Here is a 7,136-nt window from a genome sequence, read left to right as displayed (position 1 = left end):
ACATCTTTCGTTGTCTCTGTGGCGCAATCGGTTAGCGCGTTTAGCTGTTAACCGAAAGGTTGGTGGTTCAAGCCCACCCAGGGACAGGCTGACTTTTGTCAGGATGTGAGGAGATTAATGGATTGTTCACCCTGCTTACAACCAGACAGGCAAAGTAACCTTCTGCCTCGGTCGAGGACTCTCGTATGGGTCACTGCAGTGAGTGACGCTTTTGCTTGGTTTCTTATCCGGGCTACTAATCCTTATCCGGCCGCCAGACGAACAAGTAGCCTCGGGCACCTTGCTAAAGAGTGGCCCGCACAGCCCTGCCCCTCAAGAAAACAAGCTGAATCTGACCGGGCCAACTGCTGGATCTGCACTGCTTGCCTCAACGACTCTTGTCTGAAACGATACTCTACTCGAGAGATAGACGGGGAAAATACATGTAGATCTTTCGTGTGTATTTATTAGTTTTGTCTATTTTTTTTTTGATTTTCGACTTGGGTGTGCCATAAAGAGCGTGACCCCGACGTGATTTGAACACGCAGCCTTCTGATCTGGAGTCAGACGCGCTACCGTTGCGCCACGAGGTCAGTTGCTCCCATTTTTGCTGGGTGAGATTGTGGCACGGCACTGGGGTTGGCTGCTCACCAGCGATGTGCACAAAAGACAGTGTGGGCTTCCCCGTCGGGGAATCGAACCCCGGTCTCCCGCGTGATAGGGGGGGATACTCACCACTATACTAACGAGGAACGCTACAAGTACGCCTGCCGCCATCGTCTCCCACTTGTCAAAAGTCCCCACCTGTCCCCGTCTTGCGGCTGTTTAGCATGCGATCGTGAACTGTTGCTCAATTTTAATTAATTAATTAATTAATTAATTAATTAATTAATTAAGTAGACAATTTGACAGTATTGAACACAAACCCTACACGAGCGCAGTCTTTCGCTGGGGCAAGCTACCAGTGGCTCCTCCTCAGCAGACGGTCGCTTTATTTCCGAGTAGAGCCACCCAGAACCACCTGCTTGCATTTTCTGCTTCTACCACTAAGTGATCTGTGGCGCTGTTGACTGCACTGTGGTGCACATCTCACCCCACGGTCACGAGCGGAGATCCCTGGTCTGGCGTGAAAGTCTCTGGCACCGTTCCCACCTTCTCACCTGAGCGTGTGCTATTCACTTCAGCTCCTCCCTTAGGTTTGGCGATCTCGCCTAGCACGAGACCGTGGTTGGGAACAATCTGTGCTTCGGCGTTTCCCAGCAGGATACGACCCCATTTATCGTCGTCTTCGGGCACATTTCTCGTTGTCTCTGTGGCGCTATCGGTTAGCGCGTTCGGCTGTTAACCGAAAGGTTGGTGGTTCAAGCCCACCCAGGGACGGGCTGACTTTTGTCAGGATGTGAGGAGATTAAGGGATTGTTCACCCTGCTTACAACCAGACAGGCAAAGTAACCTTCTGCCTCGGTCGAGGACTCTCGTATGGGTCACTGCAGTGAGTGACGCTTTTGCTTGGTTTCTTATCCGGGCTACTAATCTTTATCCGGCCGCCAGACGAACAAGTAGCCTCTGGCACCTTGCTAAAGAGTGGCCCGCACAGCCCTGCCCCTTAAGAAAACAAGCTGAATCTGACCGGGCCAACTGCTGGATCTGCACTGCTTGCCTCAACGACTCTTGTCTGAAACGATACTCTACTCGAGAGACAGACGGGGAAAATACATGTAGATCTTTCGTGTGTATTTATTACTTTTGTCTATTTTTTTTTTGATTTTCGACTTGGGTGTGCCATAAAGAGCGTGACCCCGACGTGATTTGAACACGCAGCCTTCTGATCTGGAGTCAGACGCGCTACCGTTGCGCCACGAGGTCAGTTGCTCCCATTTTTGCTGGGTGAGATTGTGGCACGGCACTGGGGTTGGCTGCTCACCAGCGATGTGCACAAAAGACAGTGTGGGCATCGCCATCGGGGAATCGAACCCCGTTCTCCCGCGCGGCCGCCGCGTATTCTTTCGCCAAAACTCCCAAAACCTTTTCCCACTCATTCTCTATTGTAGTGCTAAACTTCTACTGATGCGATCTGGAGCGTTCTTCTTTTTTTTTCTTAAGTAAATCGTTAATCGCGTGGTTATTTTTGTTGATTAATTCATGCTTCCATTGATTATAGCTAATACTGTTATGAAGTTGTCGTTATATTTGCCTGTTGCATACAATCTATCGCCTTCTCTGTCTGCCTATTATATAAGTGCCTTCCTATCTATCCGTTTATCTAGTGCCTTTCACATGTTTATGTACTCTCACTGCTTGCTTGCCTTTCTGCAGCACCTGTTATATAGTACCTTTCACATCTATCTATCTGTATTTTCTCTCTTGACAGTTTTATATCTTCTATTATACAGTGCCTTCCCAGTTTATCTATCTAGTAACTTCTCTGTCTGTGCATTGTTCAGTGATCTGTCTGACAGTGTATGTCTTATAGAACTTAAAAATAAGAACAGTTATAAGGACTCATGCTCATGTTAATTGCAGTCTCAATTTTGAATGTTTTTAGAAAGAGCACCCCACATCTATTATACAGTGACTTTCCTATGTATCTGTCTATCTAGTGCCTTTCAGATCCATGTGAACTCTAATGGTCTTCTTGCTTTCCTGCAGCGTGTGTTGAATAATAAACAGACTGAATCATTTTTCATTTATTTATTGACATAAATCTCAGATACATACATACATATACTGTATATATATAATAATAAAAATGCTGATATCTGTCTAGTGCTTTCTCTGTCTGTCTTTTTATATAGTGCCTTTGCTGTCTGCCTATTATATAACGAATTCACTGTATATCTGTCTGTGTAGTAATAATAGTATTATTACTTTTTCATTTCCCTTTCCGCCTAGTATACGTATAGTGCTTTTCCTATCTATCTGTCTTATATAATGCCTTTCATGTCTCTCTATCTATCTACCCATCTAGTAGCTTCTCTGCCTGTATATTATTTACTGTATACCCTGTTTTTTTCTGACAGTTTTGTATCTGTTCTACAGTGCCTTCCATATCTTTGTGAATTTCCCATCGGGATTAATAAAGTATCTATCTGTCTATCTATCTATATCTGTCTGTCTGTCTAATGCTTTTCACATCTACATGTACTCTTACTATCTCTTGCCTTCCTAAAGTATCTGTTGATTAATAAAAAGGCTGTAGCATTTTTCATTTAGTAATGCTTTCTCTGTCTGTCTTTTATACAGTAAACTCCCTGTTTATCTATATAGTAATAATAGTAATTTTATTATTATGTAGCAGCTTCCCTGTTTGCCTATCATATAGTTCCTTTCCTTCCTATCTATCCCCTTAGCTGTTTTTTATATATCTATTATACAGTGCCTTCCCTGTTTATTTATATATCTAGAGACTTCTCTTTCTGTCTGTCAGTCTCTCTATTATTCAGTGCTCTGTCTGTCTGTGTGTTATGGATCTTAAAAATAACAGTTATAAGGACACTTGTTCATGTTAATTGCAGTCTCAATTGTTTGAAAATATTTTAAAAGGAACATACCACATGAAAATATAACAATCTCATTAACTGACATTGCATACCAATTTATAAATTTTATGTCCGTTTGAGGTTAAAAAGAATACAAAAATAACACTTTCTCCCCAGCGGGGAATCAAACTCGGGTCTGTGAGGCACGGCAGGCCTGCTGTGCTGTGATTGGCTGAGCAGTCTGTGTCAACAATCCGCGACTGGTGCGTGACAGGTGGGGATACTCACCGCTATAATAAATAAATGTTGTTGTTGTACTGACACCCACAAATACTGCTGTATATCTGGTTATTGGTGTACATATTAATTAATTTAGAGTAATACACATCATCAATAAAGAATGCTGATGATAGTTGTTGGGTACTTAATTGTGACGGGCCAGGTAAAAATTGCATTGGTCACTCAGTCATTGCTGAGAAAGCTTTACATTTGGAAATATTTGCCAAAAACTGAGCACTCATTTGTATTAATACAGGCTTATGGATATTAATGCATGGGTGAGCAAAATGCTGAAATAAAGCCTAAAAACACAAAACTTGCATATCAAAATGTTCAGCAGGATCTCCTGAGAGCATTGATCATTGATCAATTGCAGTGGAACCTTTAGGTTTGGAGAAAATTGCAAAAAGCTGTGTTCTAATTTGTACATGTAACACCGAAGAAGAAAGATGAGAAGAGTGGGGAGACGTGTCCGGAGGCAGGAGGAGAGGAGGAAAGTAAAGAGAGTGGAACTGAGGGTAAGAACTTTGAATGTTGGCAGTATGACTGGCAAGGGGAGAGAATTAACAGATATGATGGAGAGAAGGAAGGTTGATATATTGTGCGTGCAAGAGACTAAATGGAAGGGGAATAAGGCCAGGTGGATTGGAGGTGGATTCAAATTGTTCTATCATGGTGTGGATGGGAGGAGAAATGGAGTAGGAGTTATTCTGAAGGAACAGTATGTCAAGAGTGTTCTGGAGGTGAAAAGAGTGTCAGGCAGAGTAATGATTATGAAGCTGGAAATTGGAGGTGTGATGATGAATGTTGTTAGTGCATATGCACCGCAAGTTGGGTGTGCAATGGGTGAGAAATAAGATTTTTGGAGTGAGTTGGATGAAGTGATGAGCAGTGTACCCAAGGGACAGAAAGTGGTGATTGGAGTGGATTTCAATGGGCATGTTGGTGAAGGGAACAGTGGAGACGAGGAGGTGATGGGCAGGTATGGTGTCGAGGAGAGGAATAAAGAAGGTCAGAGGATAGTGGATTTTGCCAAAAGGATGGACATGGCTGTGGTGAATACGTATTTTAAGAAGAAGGAGGAACAGGGTTACATGCAAGAGTAGAGGAAGATGCACACAGGTAGATTACATCCTATGCAGAAGAGTTGATCTGAAGGAGATTGAAGACTGCAGTGGTGGCAGGGGAAAGTGTAGTTAAGCAGCATAGGATGGTGGTCTGTAGGATGACAGAGATCAAGAAGAGGAAGAAAGTGAGGGCAGAGCCAAGGATCAAATGGTGGAAGTAGAAAAAGGAAGACTGCAAGGTTGAGTTTAGGGAGAAGGTGCAACAGGCACTGAGTGGTAGTGAAGTATTACCAGACAGTTGGGAAACTACAGCAGATGTAGAAAGGGTGACAGCAAAAAGGGTGCTTAGTGTGACATCTGGGCAGAGGTAGGAGGAAAAGGAAACCTGGTGGTGGAATGGGGTAATACAGGAGAATATACAGAGGAAGAGGATGGCAAAGAAGAGGTGGGATATTCAGAGATGTAGAAAGTAGACAAGAGTACAAGGAGATGAGGCGCAAGGTGAAGAGAGAGGTGGCGAAGGCTAAAGAAAAGGCGTATGACTTGTATGAGAGGTTGGACACTAAGGAGGGAGAGAAGGACCTGTACCGATTGGCTAGACAGAGGGACCGAGCTGGGAAAGATGTGTAGCAGGTTAGGGTGATAAAGGATAAAGATGGAAACATACTCACAAGCGAGGAGAGTGTGTTTATTAGATGGAAAGAGTACTTTGAGAGGCTGATGAATGAAGAGAACGAGAGAGAGAAGAGGCTGGATGATGTGGAGATAGTGAATCAGGAAGTGCAACGGATTAGCAAGGAGGAAGTAAGGGCAGCTATGAAGAGGATGAAGAATGGAAAAGCCGTTGGTCCAGATGACATACCTGTGGAAGTATGGAGGTGTTTAGGAGAGATGGCAGTGGAGTTTTTAACCAGATTGTTTAATGGAATCTTGGAAAGTGAGAGGATGCCTAAGGAGTGGAGAAGAAGTGTACTGGTGCTGATATTTAAGAATAAGGGGGATGTGAAGGACTGCAGTAACTACAGGGGGATAAAATTGATCAGCCACAGCATGAAGTTATGGGAAAGAGTAGTGGAAGCTAGGTTAAGAAGTGAGGTGATGATTAGTGAGCAGCAGTATGGTTTAATGCCAAGAAAGAGCACCATAGATGAAATCTTTGCTCTGATGATGTTGATAGAGAAGTTTAGAGAAGGCCAGAAGGAGTTGCATTGCATCTTTGTGGACCTGGAGAAAGCATATGACAGGGTGCCTCGAGAAGAGCTGTGGTATTGTATGAGGAAGTCGTGAGTGGCAAGAGAAGTACGCAAGAGTTGTAGAGGATATGTACGAGGGAAGTGTGACAGTGGTGAGGTTTGCGGTAGGAGTGACTGATGCATTCAAGTTGGGAGGTAGGATTACTTCAGGGATCGGCTCTGAGCGCTTTCTTATTTGCAATGGTGATGGACAGGTTGACAGACGAGATTAGACAGGACTCCCCGTGGCCTATGATGTTCGCTGACGACATTGTGATCTATAGCGATAGTAATGAGCAGGTTGAGGAGACCCTGGAGAGGTGGAGATATGCTTTAGAGAGGAGAGGAATGAAGGTCAGTAGGAACAAGACAGAATACATGTGTGTAAATGAGAGGGAGGCCAGTGGAATGGTGAGGGTGCAGGGAGTAGAGCTGGTGAAGGTGGATGAGTTTAAATACTTGGGAACAACAGTACAGAGTAATGGGGATTGTGGAAGAGAGGTGAAAAAGAGAATGCAGGCAGGGTGGAATGGGTGGAGAAGAATGTCAGGAGTAATTTGTGACAGATAGGTATCAGCAAGAGTGAAAGGGAAGGTCTACAGGATGGTTGTGAGACCAGCTATGTTATATGGGTTGGAGACGATGGCACTGACCAGAAAGCAGGAGACAGAGCTGGAGGTAGCAGAGTTAAAGATGCCAAGATTTGCATTGGGTGTGACAACGATGGATAAGATTAGAAATGAGTACATTAGAGTCAGCTCAAGTTGGATGGTTGGGAGACAAAGTCAGAGAGGCGAGATTGCTCTGGTTTGGACATGTGCAGCGGAGAGATACTGGGTACATTGGGAGAAGGATGCTAAGGATAGAGCTGTAAGGGAAGAAGAAAAGAGGAAGGCCTAAGCAAAGGTTTATGGATGTGTTGAGAGAGGACATGCACATGATGGGTGTAACAGAACAAGATGCAGAGGACAGAAAGATATGGAAGAAGATGATCTGCTGTGGCAACCCCTAACGGGAGCAGCCGAAAGAAGAAGAAGAAGATTTAATCAAAAACAAAATGAGACAACAGTATAGGTTCAATTTAGGCCTCATTATTTCAA

At 44.0% G+C, this 7,136-nt stretch overlaps 5 non-coding genes across 5 annotated transcripts; 2 read left to right on the top strand and 3 right to left on the bottom strand.

Annotated features, from left to right (window-relative positions):
* The first annotated feature begins 12 nt into the window (after nt 1–12).
* trnan-guu (transfer RNA asparagine (anticodon GUU)) lies at nt 13–86 on the top strand. Its single transcript has one exon. It is a non-coding gene; the product is annotated as a tRNA-Asn (tRNA).
* Nucleotides 87–500: 414 nt separating this feature from the next.
* trnaw-cca (transfer RNA tryptophan (anticodon CCA)) lies at nt 501–572 on the bottom strand. The gene has a single exon. It is a non-coding gene; the product is annotated as a tRNA-Trp (tRNA).
* Nucleotides 573–659: 87 nt separating this feature from the next.
* trnad-auc (transfer RNA aspartic acid (anticodon AUC)) lies at nt 660–731 on the bottom strand. The gene has a single exon. It is a non-coding gene; the product is annotated as a tRNA-Asp (tRNA).
* A 554-nt stretch (nt 732–1,285) lies between these two features.
* trnan-guu (transfer RNA asparagine (anticodon GUU)) lies at nt 1,286–1,359 on the top strand. The gene has a single exon. It is a non-coding gene; the product is annotated as a tRNA-Asn (tRNA).
* A 414-nt stretch (nt 1,360–1,773) lies between these two features.
* trnaw-cca (transfer RNA tryptophan (anticodon CCA)) lies at nt 1,774–1,845 on the bottom strand. The gene has a single exon. It is a non-coding gene; the product is annotated as a tRNA-Trp (tRNA).
* Nucleotides 1,846–7,136: the final 5,291 nt, after the last annotated feature.

This window comes from Erpetoichthys calabaricus, chromosome 1 (assembly GCF_900747795.2).
Source record: "Erpetoichthys calabaricus chromosome 1, fErpCal1.3, whole genome shotgun sequence".
In the NCBI taxonomy this organism is placed as follows: Eukaryota; Metazoa; Chordata; class Cladistia; order Polypteriformes; family Polypteridae; genus Erpetoichthys; species Erpetoichthys calabaricus.
The sequence above is the reverse complement of the archived record's forward strand: the minus strand, read 5'-3'. Positions and strand labels throughout refer to the sequence as shown.